The sequence below is a fragment of the Uloborus diversus genome, chromosome 3 (assembly GCF_026930045.1).
Source record: "Uloborus diversus isolate 005 chromosome 3, Udiv.v.3.1, whole genome shotgun sequence".
Lineage (NCBI taxonomy): Eukaryota > Metazoa > Arthropoda > Arachnida > Araneae > Uloboridae > Uloborus > Uloborus diversus.
This window is the reverse complement of record NC_072733.1, coordinates 131,862,663-131,881,259: the sequence shown is the minus strand read 5'-3', so window position 1 is coordinate 131,881,259 and position 18,597 is coordinate 131,862,663. Positions and strand designations below refer to the sequence as shown.

General features: G+C 36.6%; 1 long non-coding RNA gene across 1 annotated transcript in view; it reads right to left on the bottom strand.

Annotated features, from left to right (window-relative positions):
* Positions 1 to 17,303, bottom strand: part of LOC129219443 (uncharacterized) — a 62,336-nt gene extending 45,033 nt beyond the window's left edge. Inside the window, exon 1 of the long non-coding RNA XR_008580417.1 lies at positions 17,077 to 17,303. This is a non-coding gene — a long non-coding RNA (uncharacterized LOC129219443). The remainder of the gene's footprint in view (positions 1 to 17,076) is intronic.
* Positions 17,304 to 18,597: the final 1,294 nt, after the last annotated feature.

Sequence of the window (18,597 nt, the reverse complement as noted above, 5' to 3'; positions counted from 1 at the left end):
AGACATTCCGAATGTGTAACTTATCCGTAACAATGCATTGCACCGTTGTTTCCAATAAGTCTAGTGCTTTTGCTACTTGGTGGAGACTCAAACACCTGTTTGTGTTCAAAAATTCACCCACTCGTTGCACATTTACGTCAGTACGGGTCGAGGGCGGGCGTCCAGACTGGAGTTCGTCAGCCACCACTTCCCGGCCTTACGAAATTCTTCATGCCACTTTTCTATATTAGGTAAGAAAAAACACTCTGTCTCAAAAGCCTGTTGAAACATTGTGAACGTTTAGGAAGGAAACAGGAAACACAATTTGATCTATTTGCGTTGCTCTGACTAACTTTCCATATCGCCGTGTCCTGCACCACCGTATAGAGGTTAGGATAGCGGCAGGGTGTGCATGCGTCAATATAACATCGTCAATATAACATCAGACTCATTACTTTTGGATCAGTCCATGTATAATGCATCGAAAAAAAGAATAGCTTATAAGTATGATCAGAGTAGTAAACACATCACTGTAAAAAACATGTGTAACCTTGCTCCATAAATACGGTGGCAGCATTTTGCACTTTATGTAACGTTATTCCGGCGGTTAGCTTCCTCCATAGCAGTGGAGTAACTTAACTGATAAAATTGGTATAACGTATGAGCGTTACACCAGTTTTATCAATTAAGTTGCTCCATTGCTGCCACCCACGTTTACGGAGTAAGGTTACACATTTTTTTTTTACAGTGATGATGAAAGGTGCATATGGATATTCTAAAGATAAATGATGCGTTAAAATACCGTTTGTACTATGAGCAAAGGAAAATTTTCCAGGGAAAAAAAGAAAACAATTTAAAAAAAAAAAAAAAAACACAAATCCGTTTTCTATGTTTTTTTTTTTTTTTTTTTTTTTTGCGTAGTTGTGTGTTTAAAACATAATAGCAAAAACCTCCGTAAAAGCTGCCAAAACACATATCGTCGCCTCAGAGCAACAGTAAGACATCTAATCCCAGGAATAACAGCAAGATATCCTACTATTGCTCTAAGGCGACGATATCTGAAAAATATTTTTACTTTCTCATCCGTTAATAATAAATGTCTGATATTTAAGTAATGTATTAAACTAATTCGTAGAAGATAAATTCAAAAGCAGCTCTGCGCATCACACTCCGTAGAGCAAAGGGCAAGGAATGTTTCATATCGTATGTATCATGTCGTGTTGTATCATATCGTAGCTCTGTTCATTCAGTAATTCACCTTTTTCGCCACATTTCCAGGGTTCTATTACATGTAAAATGAAAAAAAAAAATGAATACAATATTTTTTTAAATACCTTAATAATTTAAATATCAGTTACTTTGCTTTTCCCATAACTTTTACATCTTCGTTTGAATTCCTGTATGCATTTTTATTTGTAGAAAATAGAACCACCTGTTCTCTTTCTTTTTTTTCTCTATTCGTAAATGGCAATTATTTCTTGGCAAATGTGTCGTAAAGCTAAGTACATGCTTTGTTGTTTAAATAATCTTCATAAAATACGGGCAGGTTGCTATCAATAGACCAAGCATCAGACTGGACCTCGAAGATATTTTTCCTGAAAACAGTTCAATGCAGAGTCGTCAAGGAGCTAGAATTAATGCATCATACTGTTAATTGTCAAATACATGTTTTTACTGTTCACTTACTAATGTTGGACATTTTCATTTTGTTATAGCATGTTTTGAATATCACTGAACAACTACATGGGATTATAAACTTGAAAGAGTGCATTTTCAAACACAATATCCCATATTTCATGTTTTATCGTGAATCGTCACAGCAGTTACAACTATGAGAGTAGGAGATAGTGCTGTACCTTTGGTTATTTCTCAGATTTTAATTTTAAACATCAATTATTTGAATCAAACTTAAAATCTAAAAGTCAAATTAAAATACTCCATTATAATTCTATGCAGTATATTTTTTTAATTTAGACAGTTTGAAAATACAATATTGACAGCCATTTAAAGCAAAAGTTCCAAGCTGTCCCAAGATACAACATCCTATTGTACCTTGGAACACATCCTGTTGTACTATGGAAAAATCTTCATGATTCAGGAAACAGCCAAATACTTAAACCAATTTAGCACCATAAAATAAAAAATATATATTTTTTCATGGTAGTAAATTTTAATCATGAATAATTAATTAAAAATTATCAGTTATGAATTATTATCTAACATTAAATGTGTTTAAAAGACTATATAAGATTAGAACATTGCTCCATGTTCCCAAACATATCTTAATTATTAAGAATCATGCAGATGTCATGGAACGTGTCCTAAGGTACAAAATGTATAGTTGTCCCAAGGTACAATCACCACCTGGTGGATAAAAATAATGGTCATCACTATCATTATTTTATAATAATCGAGTTATTTAAAGAACTTCTCTTTTATAACAAAATAAAATTCAGTCAAAGACATAAAATTAAAAAAAAATGCAAAATTATTTACTTTTGAGTCATGAAATTTTCTCTCTCACAAAATCATCAATTTTACTCATTTGATGTTTTTTTACTACGGCACTATTTAGTAGTGAAGGTTACTATTAGAGATTAAAAAAAAACATGACTGTTAAAAATAGATCTCAGAAATGAGCAGTGTCCGAAGGTACAAACGAAATAAGGTACAACACTCTCCCCTATTCAGAATGTTCCAGTTGCTATCATTGCACCACAATTTTTCTTAAATAATTTTGATAATAGGGTCATTCCATAGAAAATGAGCAAAATTCACAAAAAAGTGGTGGCCGCATGGTAACAGATTTTTATGAAATTTGGTATACAGGTTCCTTTTATGCCTATATAAAAATAACTAAAATATTTCGACTAAATATTTTTTATTTTAATAGTTACATGCGATTGAAAATTGGTCTAATGGAACAATCTCTTAAATGCTAAATTTTGCATTTTTAAAGCCTTGTATTTTTTTAACTACTTATTCAAAACATAAAATTTATGTATAGTTGTAATCTATGGATTAGGGCAATTCATCTGATATGAGTAAAATTTTCAAGACCATTATAGTTAACTTTTAACCGTGTTTGAAAAACTGAAAATCTTTCAGTTTTCTCATAACTAAGCATTATATTTTTTAATCTCAAGCTTTAAGGAATGTATTGCTGAAATGAGACCCAATAACATGCTAAGTGTCATGAAAGGAATACTTTTGAAGTTGTATTTTAATTCCTTTTGTCTTCAAAATCAGTTTTGAACTTAGTGACATTTTGTAAAAAATGGAGACTTCCACCTTCACATAGGCTCAAAGATTTAAATGAGGGAAACTTTCAACAACTTTCAAATTTTGCAGGAATATGGAACAGCATTTCTACTATTTGCTTGAAGAAGTTCGAAATTGGTTTTTTGTTTTCAAGCTTTAAAAAAAAAAAAAAAAAAAAAAAAAAAAAAAAAAAAAAAACACACACACACACACACACACACACACACACAGAACATTAGCATTTTTTTTTTTTTTTTTTTGCGTTTTTGTGAAATTACGAAAATTCAAAGAACTACTTAAATAACTAAATGATGCAAAAGCAAGTATATCTAACATTCATTTCAATTTTTTTAAAAAATGTAAAAATACATAGTGTAAGTTTTATAAAACAGTTAATGAATAAAATTTATATCTTAAGCAATAATAATAACTTCAACAAATGCATCCAAAAAATTCTTTTTTTTTTTTTTTTTGCTCTCTACAAAAGATCTTTCGATCTGGCTAAAAGTGTGTGGCTCAATTTTTGTAGGAAAATCCAGTTGAAAACATAAAAAGTACTCTTTCATTAATATATTTCAAGAGGTTCTAGACATCATCTTTAATAGGTCATGTGTCCTATAGTAACGGTCCATGTGGGTTCACTAACTTAATAAGAAAATCACTTATCTGAAAAGATATCGATTCATAAAATCAATGTGTAGAAAAGCATTACCCAGCCACCAATAGTTGCTATATATATGTTATAGTCAGGGTGCCATTTCGAAAAGCTGGTTCCGAGGTATGAATAAAATGTTTTGACTGTTTTTGATAGCTTATGTTATGTGCATTTCAGATCCGATTGATGCCACTTTACCAGAGTTGAGCATTTTGAGCAATTCAAGATGGCATCCAAGATGGCGCCCAAAACATTGCAAATTTTGTTATGAAGCAACATTAACTTTTAATGTATTGTAACGGATCCAGCACGACTTCCACTTTCTTGAAATGAAGACACAGTTCTTGATAAAAACACAGGAGCTTTATTTACACTATGTACAGGAGAAATCGTTAACAACTGCTAAATTATTCATCAGCAATTAAGCAATTATCACACAACACCGTAAACTCAACGTTTACACACGTATTTACTTCCAAATACGAAAACAACACAGCGAAATGCCTCGCAATAAACAGAGCTAATACACTCTCAGAACAAATTCTCAATCGAAACTGAACTCTTTATCCAGCGTAACGGTTTATATACACACCGAAAGAAATCTGTCAAATATTCCAAACGTTTCTGGAAAAAAGTAGACCGTTATCAAATTTTATCAATGAACAAAAAAAGAAATAGGGGGATCGTATACTTTAGCCATATGTTAAGGGGTTGTATATTCATTACGGGAAACTATTTACAGGTTACAATACTACAATAATTACTATTTACAGGATTTGTAACATTGCCCCCTTCCTAAGGACTGCACGTCCCGGGCAGTACAATCCCCAGAAAGGGTGCCAAACTTCTATCACAAGTTTACAATATACACATTAATTAATAACTAACAGATACAGAAAACACAATAATAACAAGAAATATTACTAAACATTAAAAGCAAAAATTATCTACAACTTTTATGTTATCAACCATGGTTGTTTACGTAATACTCATGAACTATGGCCATAGTATGGGGCTAACCGATCATAATGTACAACCCTAGGTTTTGCATTAGGTGATTTTTGGATCCTCACTACGACGTCATTCAGTCGGTTATGGACTTCATAGGGTCCATCTCAATGCGACTGCAATTTGGGCGAAAGACCTTTCCGTCGGATGGGATTCCATAACCAAACCTTGTCAATTTCGTTGAATTCATGTCCAGTAGACCTTGTGTCGTATCGGGTCTTCATCTTCTCCGCCGCGATGTTGATTCGCTCTCGTGCGAAGTTATGAACGTCTTCCAACCGGGCCTGGAGATCCTGGATGTACTCCTCAGGCGATGCAGGCGCATCCGAAGGACGACCGAAGACGAGATCACAAGTTAGCCGAAGCTCTCGTCCGAAGAGCATCTGAGATGGGGCATATCCGGTAGTCTCGTGGACAGCACTGCGGTGGGCCAGCAGGAACAAAGGTAGCTTCTTGTCCCAATCCTGTTGATTTCTGGATACCATAAGCGAGAGATTATTCAGGATTGTGCGGTTAAATCTCTCCACCATGCCGTCCGATTGTGGGTGTAGTGGTGTTGTCCTAGTTTTCTCAATTCCGAAAATGTGACATAGGCCCTTAAACACAGCAGAGATGAAATTCCTCCCTTGATCGGAATGAATTTGCAAAGGTGTTCCATATCTCGAGATCCAATGTTGGACTAGAGTCTCTGCTACGGTGGTAGCTTTTTGATCTGGAATGGGATACGCTTCGGGCCATTTGGTGAAATAGTCGATGGAAACAAGAATGTATTTGTTCCCATCAGCAGTTCTTGGTAGAGGACCCAGGATGTCGATCCTAATTCGTTCGAAAGGAGCTCCAACGTTGTACAGATGTAGCTTCCCTCTGCTTCTTTTCTTCGGTCCTTTACGAGCAGCACAGGCGTCACAAGAATGGTACCACTTCTCCACGTCATCCTTCGCCTTGCTCCAGAAGAAGCGCTCCCGAATTTTATTGAGGGTTTTCCAGACACCAAAATGTCCTGCAGTCGCACTACTATGTATTTCTTTCAGAACATCTGAAATCCTTGATCGGGGAAGTAGTAACTGCCACCTAGACGTTTTGCCGTCATCAGATTCCCATTTTCAGTACAGTACGCCATTCCGTAAATGGAGTGAGTTCCATAAAGCCCAGTATCTTTTTGTTGCAGGGCTGAAGATGGAAACGTCCTGCCAGCTAGGGCGCCGACTGTCACTTTCCATGAACTCCAAAATTGGTTTTATGTCGGGGTCTTAAAGTTGATATTTTCGAACTTGGTCGTCACTCCATGGATCAGGTTCTGATGATATTGGAGACACTGTCACCTGATAGGCGGTAGGGCTAGTCGTTCCATACTGTTTCTCGATTCGGGAACAATAGTGGCAGTTCTCAGGACAGGGTCTTCTTGATAAAGCGTCAGCATTACCGTGAGATAGCCCTTTTCGATGCTTGATCTCCATGTCATATTCCTGGAGTCGCTGTATCCACCTGGCTATCTGGCCTTCCGGATTTTTGAAGTTCAAAAGCCAAGTTAAGGAGGCATGATCTGTCCGAAGCAGAAACTTTCGGCCGTAGAGGTAATGATGGAAGTGTTCTACAGCTTTCACTATGGCCAGTAACTCCTTTCTGGTGACGCAGTAATTTCGCTCCGACTTTGATTAGCATTTGCTCCAGTAAGCGATGACATGTTCATTGCCGTCAATTTCTTGGGATAAAACAGCTCCAATGCCCTCGTTGCTCGCATCTGTGTCCAGGAAGAAGGATTTTTCAGGCTGAGGATAGGCGAGGATAAGCGTTGATGTTAAAGCCTCCTTCAGTCGTAGAAATGCATCTTCGCATTCTTTGGACCATTCAAACTTTTGCTTGCTCTCCGTCAGCTTATGCAAAGGTCGTGCAATGTTGGAAAAACCCTTCACAAACTTCCTGTAGTACGTGCAGAGCCCCAGGAAACTTCGCAGCTGATGGATGTTTTCGGGACGACTCCAACTCTTGACCACAGATACCTTCTCTGGATCGGTTTGTACACCCTCAGAAGAGATGATGTGACCAAGGTAGTTCACTTCCCGGCGGAACAAATTACATTTGGACGGGCTTAACTTCTGATTGGCTTCCTTAAGCTTTTGCAGCACCTTCCTAAGATTTGCCAGATGTTCTTCGAAGCTGCGTCCCACGATGATGATATCGTCTAAGTAGACCAGACAGGATTCGTAGGAGAGTCCTCTTAACACTGTCTCCATAAGACGCTCGAACGTAGCTGGTGCATTGCAGAGGCCGAAGGGCATCACTTTAAACTGCCATAAGCCTTGTCCAGTTGTAAACGCTGTCTTCTCTCGGTCCTCAGGGTGTATCTCAACCTGCCAGTAGCCGCTCTTCAAGTCCAGGGTCGAAAACTACTTGTGTCCGGAAAGAGTGTCCAAGGTGTCGTCTATCCGTTTAAGAGGGTAACTGTCTTTCTTGGTGATTTCATTCAGCCGTCGGTAATCGACACGAAATCTGGTGGAGCCATCTTTCTTTCGGACCAAGACGATGGGAGAGGCCCAAGGACTGGATGACGGTTCGATTACATCATTTTCCTTCATCTCTTTCAGGAGGGTTTCAACCTCTTCCTTCTTGGCGAACGGTAGTCGTCTTGGATGCTGTTTAATAGGGAGGTGTTCTCCAGTGTAGATCCTATGCTGCGTTAAATTCGTCCGGCCCACATCCTCCGATGTAGAGGAAAACAGATGCTTGAAGTCGTCCACCAATTGTTCCGCAGTAGTTCTTTGATCTTTCGATAATGGCGCACTCCCAACTAACTTCGATGTCAAGGACTCAGAAGACACAGTCTCGAGGGAATTGATTCTTCTAATGATGCAGTTTACTGGAGTACAAGTTGCCAACACTTCACCTTTCCGGATATTCCTTGGCCTTTCACTCACGTTGGCGACTCTCACAGGAATTACATCCTTAGAAAGGTCCACAAGCGTAGATGCTACCAGCACTCCTTTTAGGCTATTGCTTAGGTTAGGGTATTCAATGAGTCCAAATCGAAAACTATTGGTTTCTTCAATGGAGCCAGGTATTAATGATTCTGACCTTGAGGGAATCGATAAATCTGTTTGGGCAATTATTTGATGAGCGGATTTTACATCATTTTCCACGTAGAAAATGGCTATGTCTTCTCTCATCGAGTTCAGTTCATTAGTCTTGAAGTCAAGGGTGAAGTCGTATTTCTTTAAAAAGTCCAATCCGAGAATGAAGGGGTCCGTGATATCCGCTACGAATGCCGTATGATGGTAGGTGGCATTCCCAAACACTATTTCCAAGTCCACTTTACCGTCAATCTCGATTTTGTCAGTTGTCACAGTCTGGAGACTTACGCGTGGCGATGTTCACAGCAGTTTCAATCCAAATTCAGGAGCCACATCTGTCCTAATGATTGTCACTTTGGCTCCAGTGTCGACAATCAGTCTGCAGGGGTTCCCATTTACATGTGCGTAAATGAAAAGTCCATCACTGCCACTACTAGAAGAGGAAATCTGCAGAGCTCTGGTGGTGGTGATTTCCTTCCCTCGCGTAGCTTGGCGAGCCGGACAACTCCTTCGCAGGTGTCCTTCACTACCGCATTTCCAGCACTTCTGATCTTGTTTCTTTTGGGCTGTTATGCTGCTCAGATGTCTTGCCAAGTCACCGAGTTGACTCTCAAGTTCAGCGAGGTGGGACGACCTGGAATCAGGCTCATCAGCTTCCTGAGTCCGGATTAGATGGCGATCCACACGGGTTGCTTCTTGGGCGGCCTCGTATCTCATCGCATACACAACAGCAGAATTCAGGTCTTTGACATCCGCCATCCGTAGAGCTTTCTGGATTTCCGGATCTCGAACCCCGTCGATGTAGTAGTTGAGTGCCAGGTTGTCTCGAACATCCGCAGGGCAGTCGCAAAAAAGCAAGATGAGACAGTCTCTCGATGTCCGCCGCAAGCTCTTGCAGGGTTTCCCCGGTTTTCTGGAAACGGGACTTCAACTGGAGTCGGCTGAAATCTTTCTGGCACTTCTCACCGAAGCGTAGCTCCAACGCAGATGTGAGGGCGACGAAATCCAGGCGCTGGCTGCCCAGAAGGGTCTGAAGAATGTCCGCTGCGTCACCTCTCAAGGATGCTGCAAGATGGCAGGCCTTGGTAGCAGAGTCCCATCCGTTCGCTTCCGCCACTATCATGAATTGGGTCTTGTACACCTGCCACGAACTTTTCCCATCAAATGTGGCCAGTTTAATGGACGGTCGAGCAACAGGTGTGGGAGCGCCAAACTGTACAGAGCTGATTTCCGCGGTCGCCAATATCCTTTCCACGTCCTTAATTATTTCTTCCTTAAATGAAATCAATTTCTTGTCTTCTTCTTCCAACTTATTTTCCACATTGGCGATGCGCTCTTCCACAGTATCAAATTTTTCTTCCAGAGCATCGACTTTATCTCCCATGGCGGTTAGTTGATTCTCCATCATGGTTTTCATCGACGTTAGGTCACTTTTCATTTCATCTTGACTTGTAGTAATTTTAGCAGTTAAATCACTATTTAACAGTTCTTGGTTAGTCGCTAATTCATTTTTCAATTGTTCTTGATTAGCCGCAATGTCATTTTTTAATTGTTCTTGATTTGCAGTAAAACTTGCAGTCAAATCACTTTTTAATTGGTCTTGATTAGCCGCCATATCACTCTTCACAGAGGTGATTGCGTCAAGAAGTTGTTTTAATTGTTCATCCATTGCGCGAGTAATCACCATAAAAACAAAGTCTATAAATTCAAACAGTCTTTATAAAAAAATGTCCAAAGTCACACTTACTCCAATAAAGTCCAGAAGTAGCCCCACGTTGGGCGCCAATTGTAACGGATTCCGGTGCGACTTCCACTTTCTTGAAATGAAGACACAGTTCTTGATAAAAACACAGGAGCTTTATTTACACTATGTACAGGAGAAATCGTTAACAACTGCTAAATTATTCATCAGCAATTAAGCAATTATCACACAACACCGTAAACTCAACGTTTACACATGTATTTACTTCCAAATACGAAAACAACACAGCGAAATGCCTCGTAATAAACAGAGCTAATACACTCTCAGAACAAATTCACAATAGAAACTGAATTCTTTATCCAGCGAAACGGTTTATATACACACCGAAAGAAATCTCTCAAATATTCCAAACGTTTCTGGAAAATAGTAGACCGTTATCAAATTTTATCAATGAACAAAAAAAGAAATAGGGGGGTCGTATACTTTAGCCATATGTTATGGGGTTGTATATTCATTACGGGAAACTATTTACAGGTTACGTTACTACAATAATTACTATTTACAGGATTTGTAACAGTATTATTATACGGTAGAACCCGCTATAGTGGACCGTCTGCGTACCCAAGGTTGTCCGAAAAAATGATTGTAAATGGGCGAATATTCTTCGACTCCCCTCCCCCCGCCGAACACTTTTTTACATTTTTACAGAGTTAGATGAACATTTAAAGGCCTTCTTTTTAAACACCGAAAATCACGTCAACAAGCTGTTTAGGGCTTGTAATCGTGTGATAGAAAAATACCGAACGTTATCATAATTAAATTTTTAAACATAGTTGAACAAATAATCTTAAATGTATGTGTATCTTACGAAAGCAAATCTAATGTTTAGCAATTAAAAATTATTTTTTAATAATAAAAAAAATAATATTTTAGAAACTAAATTACAATGCATCAAAAATTTAGTTTACGACCTCTTCTCATATTTTAGTGCACGGGGGCATCGCCCCGCTCGCCCATCTCTTCCGACGGCCGTAAGTCCACTAAAAAACAGATGGTTTACCATAACGAAATCAGTATTTCCTTGCACAATTTCCGACTGACTGCTGCCATCGTCAATATTTGATAATTCTAACCTTAACCTCAATGGAAAATGTTTTGCGTTTTACAGAATTCAAAATTTATACATATATTGTCTGAAATCGATTCTAAGATAATGAAAAGAGTTACTGTAAAAACGGGAAAATTCATAGACTGTTCTACTTTCCGATTTTCAAGAGTTGATTTGAGCGAACAAAAGGGTTCTGATGAATTGCCTTTACACAAAGAAGAAAGTAACAGAAGAAAAGAAAACTGGAATTGTGCGTACATCCTCAAGGATTGGTAAACATTGTATCTGGAAAAATTGTAGCAGCTAAATCAGTTAAAGTGGACAAAGCTTATGAAATGGCTATAATAGCAGTACATAATTTTCAAAAAAGTCTCCGAAGTAGATTTCATGTCAGTCAAAAAAATATTTGTTGTACGCATGGATCAGGATAAAGAGAGTGGCAAAATTTTAACCGCGTTACAGATGGACGCTTCTCTTTTATATTCCAAAATCATTGCTCTCCAAGCAAACATAGATATAAAATGACTGATGTTTTAAAATACGATCTTTCTTCTGTGCCTCCATCTATGTTTAAAGACGATGGAAACATGAGAGAGGTTGTTGGTATGTCTACTTTAATGAACACAATGAGTGTGTCGCAATCTAAAAGAAGAAGTAAGTCACCGACACTAATAATCGTTGATGGTTGTGCTTTACTGTGGGTTGTTCACTGGCCTGTAGGAGGGTCTGTGTATGTTTTCCTGAAAAATTTCCTTGAAAAAATCCCTGTCATGTTGAAAGATGCTCATGTCCACCTGGTATTTGACAGATACTATGACTACAGCATCAAAAGTGCAACAAGAACCAGTTGTGGGAAGAAAGTATCAAGGAAGTTTGTGCTAACTGAAACGACACCACTTCCCCTACAAAATATAACGCTGTCCAATTAAGACAACAAGCGCCAATTGATATACAGCTTTTATGTAACTTCATTTCTACAAATGTTTGTAATTTCCCATTTGAGAACCGTTTGGTTGTTACTGGACGAAATACTACGCCATTTCAAGTACATAGGGGCAACCTCAGTCAGAGAACCGATTTTAAAACAAAACACGAAGAAGCAGACTGCTATAATGATCCAGCAGCTAGCATCTGAAACTAAAATGAAAGAAAATTAAACTGTTCATCTTATATGTGACGACACTGATGTATTCGTGTTACTGTTATACTTCTACCCTCGACTAGGTATGAAAAATGAAGTCTGTATGGCATCGTTAAAACCAGGAAGGGCATTAATAGACATCAAAGAAACAGCTTCAAAATACAAGGATATAATTTCAAGTTTGCCGGCTGCTCATGCCCTGCCTAACTGTGATTCTGTTGCTCCGATGGGAGAGAAAATAGTTCTGAAGTGTCTTCAGGCTGGTAAACAGTTATGAAAATTGGGCCATAAAGAGAGTTGTATGACAGAGGTAATTAAAGAATGCACAGCATTTATTGCTTCTTGTTATGGTGTTGAAGGTGCTACTGATATGACAGAAGTAAGAATTTCTCTTTGGGCAAAAAAAAAAAAAAAAAAAATGGTCAAGCACAGCTACGTGCTCCTTCATTTGCTTCATTACCACCCACTAGGGACTGCTTTGCCGAAAATGTGAAACGGGCTCACTTTCAAACTATTTTGTGGCTATCTGCAAACAGTCCATTATTTCTTCGCCCAGATCCAACATCATTTGGTTGGCAAAAAGATGAAATCAACAAAGAGTTTTTTTCACACTGCCATTCCGCAAAATACTTCAATTGCTTCAGACTACATTATAGTATGCCGATCTGAACAATCCTGCATAACTATGAGATGTAGCTGTAGGGCAAATAATATTTCCTGTAGTATAATGTGTCAATGCTTACATGAAGGGGAAAGGTGCTGCAATCCAAATACCAATATAGCTCGCATTGTGAATGAAAGTGACTCTGAAGAAGAATTTTAGTTTGATTTGTACTTTACAACTATGTAACCTTGAGCTTAGGTAACAATATCATATATATATATTTCACATCAACTTCAGTACTATCTTTTAAACTGCAACTTTAGAAACAAATCCTTAATGTTAACATTTGAAACATAGTTTCTTGATTTCTTATTCAAAGCATTACAATATATTTTTGTCAACTTGATTCAATAAAGCTTTAAGTAAACACGCTTACATACATTTTTCACCAAAAATGACGTTGTATTCTGATTCCTCGACCTAAAAAACATATAAAAAGATATATATGATAAAATCGCTCCAAAACTACATTTTCACCTTTTTGAGCGCCATCTTGGACGCCATCTTGAATTACTCAAATTGCTCAAATCTGGCAGAGTGGCATCAACCGGATATAGTATCTACACAGCATAAGTATTCAAAAACAGTGAAACAATTTTATTCATACCTCAAAACAAGGTTACCCTATTTTTGGGCATTTGGCGCCCAGACTATAACAAACAAATGATATTATTGATGGTGGATTTAGAGCCTGATCTCTAAACTCTCTTTACAAACATATGTTCCTTTCACTGATGATTGAGATAAATCTGAGAAATTTAGATGTTCGATTGTTAATTGAGTTGAAACGATGATGATTTCATATCTCCAAGACTGCTATGGGTACTTCAATAAATTGTTATTGAGCCTAACTTTCAAGTTTGATAAATGTTATTCATAAGCCAAAAAAAAAAAAAAAACTATTTGTGATTGTAGCCGGAAGAAGGAGAAACTATTTCGCAGTTATAAGTGGGTTATTGTATGTCGCATGTATACTTGTTCAAACGGATAATAGTTTGATAGTTTTATAAATATGCCATACAATGCATGTTAGTTTAGCATAAGCATTTAGAAAGAAAATTGATATGCTTTCCATTGAAATGTAGATTCATTGTGTGGCAAATGTTTAACTGGCAACTTTTATTCTGGACAAAAAAGCTATAACTAAACTAGACGAGTTTCTCTACCAAAGAAATCCTTTTGTTTAAAAGAACGTCGCAGCAGGACGGTTGAAATAAATGGTTGTATTTCGTCAAATATACTTATTCATGGATGAAACAAATTTCCTCAAACTCATAGCCAAATTTCAAATGCTATTGAGAATTAGACGAGATGGTCCTCTTTCTTAATCTTTAAACTCAGAATATTCTTTTAGTCTTGCTGACATGATAGGTTTTCTAGAAACGTCACAATTATTTTTTCCTATACCACGGGTAGCTTGGAAAATTCAACTTTCAGTGGAATATTCATATTTAATTATGCATATTGGACTATTATATACTTTGGTATTTTGTAGTAAGTTACATGGGATACATACGTTACATGGTATAACTGAGTTATGCATGTACGTTATGATGATACATGTGTGTACGTTATGATGTGTACGTACATGCAAGTACGTTATGATCACGTTATGATGATGCATGTACGTATGATGTACGTTACATGGAATAACTGAGCTGGTGGTGTATTTTAAGTATTAAATACTTCACAGTAATTAGGGAAACATTTCAGCAAGTACTTCATAAACACACTTTTGAGAAAATGAAACATGAAAGAAATGGTTAAGTCTTGCTATACTTACAATAAAAAGCCGTAACTAATTTAATTTTACCTTAGTTCAAGTTACTCTGGTAACAAAAATACGCTGATTCCAATGATCAAAATTTAGTATTATCTAAAGGTGACACTTTAATATGTTACGGAAAAAATGAGTAAACTAAGGGCATTCCCTCAAGTTCGAAAATTAATCTGAAATAAAGGAAAAATGAAAATTTCAGAATTTTTTTATCTTTTAAAGTACGATTTCATTATCAAGGAATTAAAAAACAACTAAAAATTAGAGGAGACAGTTGGTTATAGATGGTTTTTCAATCTGAATCCTTTTTACTGTTATTTTTTGCATTACAATAGTTAGAAGAGTGATTTGAAATCTGAAGTAAATTGGCAAGTTTTCAATCTTTGTTAATACCTCAGATTCAAAAAAAGCTCCGAATAAATTTTACTTTCCTTTTTCCTAATAGAGATTTGTTTATATAATGTGGAAACATTTCTTTTTTAAGTATGCGTTTATAACTTACGGAGTTATTGAGTCAATAAACTGGCTGCCATGAACTTTGAAAATTTAGGCTTAGCGTAAGCATCAACTTCTAATTTTCTAATAACAGCTTCTAACAACAAAGCAACAACCAGTTTTTAAAGTTCCATACTTTGCATTATCTGATATATATGCATGATTTACCTAAATAAAAATTTTCATTGAAATCTGTGACATGTCAGCCACAGCTGATTTGCTCATTTTGCATGGAATGAAATAATAAAAAAATATTTAAAAAATATTTTTGAAAAACTCTAATTTATTACATTTTCTACTTAAACTTTTATAAACCATTTACTAGTTTTTAAAATGAATTTTGATGCAGTTTCAAATTCGTTTTCTGTTGCTGAAAAAAATGAAATATAGCCAGTGGATAACTGAGAGCATAGAACGTGCTATCGTGACCTACAGGAACAGCAACATAGGCCTTATTAAAGTATGATGATAATATAAAGTCCCAAAGGCAAATTTTTACATTTAAAGGAGCAAAATACTGCCGGTTTTATACTTGACTTTTCTGCTTTGTACGATTTTATCTTGACTTATAAAACAAATTCGCTGCTTGTGCGTTTTTATATTATACGTTAAAATGCAAAAATACCTGATCATAATTTTACAATAATTAAACCAAAAGAAAAAATATGTACAAAACACAAGAAAATAAGATTATATACGCATATTTATGAACTGTCTTGTTTGAACGTTATCTATGAAGTCTGGTTTTAAAAAACCCTTTCTGTAGTGAAGTAAATTAATTCGTAAGTTTTATTTTTGTAACGTGATCATTAAAAATAAACGATGAAAACAACTAGTTCGTATTAGAGATGGGCAATGTCGTTATTTTTAATGATCCATTCATTAGAGAGTCGTTTTTCCTTTTGATTTGTTCATTTGAACGACTTCGTTCATTTAAAAACGTTGCAGGTGATTTCTCGTACTCACGGACATTTAAAATCTTTCATTAGATCAGTAATATTTTTTGAAGAAAAACAAAACTAAAATAATCTAAAAGTAAGAAAATATGCATATGAAAAATTAATCAAAAAAAAAAAAAAAAAAAAAAATCCAGGTTTAGGTGTGTAAGCTCCAGCTACAGCACTGTATATATAATTATGATTTTATCAATAGACCATGTATAGGTATTGCAACACCGGACCAAAATTACAATACCGGTATTCGGTATTTTTAAAACATGATACCGGAATACCGGTATTAATACCGGTGTTAGGAATTTCTCAAAAAATAATTAAAACATATAATTTCGTTGCCACAATTCATAATTTTGTTCAAAAAGTGCAATATTTATGAAAACTTATTGTAAAAAATATAAAATAAAGGATCAAATATCGTAAAATAAAGTCAATAATATTGAGAAACATAATATATGTTATGAATCGTCCTACAGCCTGAAACTCGTTTTAGTGAATAAATTTCCTGCAGTGTAAAATACTGTCTCTGAATTCACGCAGGTCGCTGGTACTGTTAGGTAAAAATGCACGATACAACTCATCCTATTGCCTCGAAGTCCTTTATGTTCAAATAATTTTCTCTCTTGCAAATTTTTAGATATATTTTGGATAAATCTTTTTTTTTTTTTTAATGCGTGTGTGGGAATTTCTTTGTATTGTGCGTAGAATTTGTTTAAACAATTTATATCTACTTGTAATTTTTCTTCGAGAGACAATTCATTTCCAATATTAACATTAATATTATCTTGAAGGATTTCCTCTTGATGAGGTTTTGGTTTGAAATGTATGATGAATTTAATCAAATTTGATTTTTTTTAATCATTCGCGTTCGTTTTCTTTCAAAATTTTTTAGAACTATGTAAGTATTTGAAAATATTTTCCAGTTAATTATGCCTTTCATCTAGGCAAATTTTCTAGGCGATATAAAATTGCTAAATAATATGTAACCTAGCATAAGACTAAATAACGAGACATGACAACATACCTATTCCGTGACAGCAAATTACCATTTGTTATACTAACAAGAAAAGGTTTTTCTCAAAATTCAGTGCAATTAAGATAATTATTTTTTTTTTAAAATACCATAAAGTGATGCTGTAATAAATGGTTGAAATAAATTATTCGCTGAAATTAATTATTAGCACAAATACATTCGTAATTACGCATGCAATTAACTTTTACAAAAGGGCAAGTGAGTGATCAAGGAAAATCAAAAAAATACTAACATGATGTACACAAACTCACGAAAATGCGATTTATCCTCCATTCAGTTATAAAAACATTATTTTGTATTGTAATCTTTCCGCTACTTTTACACTCCTTGTTGTGCCGCCGCACAACGCTTGACGTTCTCCTTTTACAGTCTTCTGGTGTTTGCCGATTTGCACGCCAGGGCACTCTTCCGTCGCAACACATGGCGCGCAACTCCACGTTTGTTACTTCTCCTTGCCTCATATTTCAAAAGTTTTCGCTCCAGCGTTTACGTTTGGCAACACGTCACTCCTGTGGCGTTTGCTTATGTTTGATCTTCGCCTGGAATTTTAATGGTCGCAGTTGTATGCGGATCTCGGATCTTGCGTCGTCAATGATGTTGTTCAAATATGGACCCGGGACGTGTCCGTTCGTCAATGTGAAGAGTGGTGAAATGCCCCACTGAGAATTGGGTGTCAGGCGTTGCGTTCGAGTGTCCATGGATCATGGTGAGTTGTTGATTTTGAACGGGTGCTCCATCATTCATCCAATCGCCTGGGTTATGCAACGACCTCTAATCATACCGCAATTATTCACGAGCCTATACGACCAAACATGCTGTTGAGCATAGATATGAATGTTATCTTATATGCAACGACCTCTAATCATACCGCAATTATTCACGAGCCTATACGACCAAACATGCTGTTGAGCATAGATATGAATGTTATCTTATATAAGATAACATTCATATCTATGCCCAACGGCATGTTTGGTCGTATAGGCTCGTGAATAATTGCGGTATGATTAGAGGTCGTTGCATAACCCAGGCGATTGGATGAATGATGGAGCACCCGTTCAAAATCAACAACTCACCATGATCCATGGACACTCGAACGCAACGCCTGACACCCAATTCTCAGTGGGGCATTTCACCACTCTTCACATTGACGAACGGACACGTCCCGGGTCCATATTTGAACAACATCATTGACGACGCAAGATCCGAGATCCGCATACAACTGCGACCATTAAAATTCCAGGCGAAGATCAAACATAAGCAAACGCCACAGGAGTGACGTGTTGCCAAACGTAAACGCTGGAGCGGAAACTTTTGAAATATGAGGCAAGGAGAAGTAACAAACGTGGAGTTGCGCGCCATGTGTTGCGACGGAAGAGTGCCCTGGCGTGCAAATCGGCAAACACCAGAAGACTGTAAAAGGAGAACGTCAAGCGTTGTGCGGCGGCACAACACTCCTGTTTTTGAAAATTGCAACACCATGAAGGAAGCATCATAGTTGAATAAAATTTAATACACAGTTGAGTGGTAATGGTACAAATAAATGATTACATTTTCAAACCAAACAAACAATGAAAATACATAGAAATTAGTATTTTGTGTGGCCACCACGCGCCGCAATAAGAGCTGCTACACGACTCGGCATGGAGTAAAACAAAGTTTGAATATCTGCCTGCTTCCATATTCAATACAAGCTCATGATTGTTAAGATACAATCAATAAAAAGGAGAAGAGCACAAAAAATATTTTAATTTTA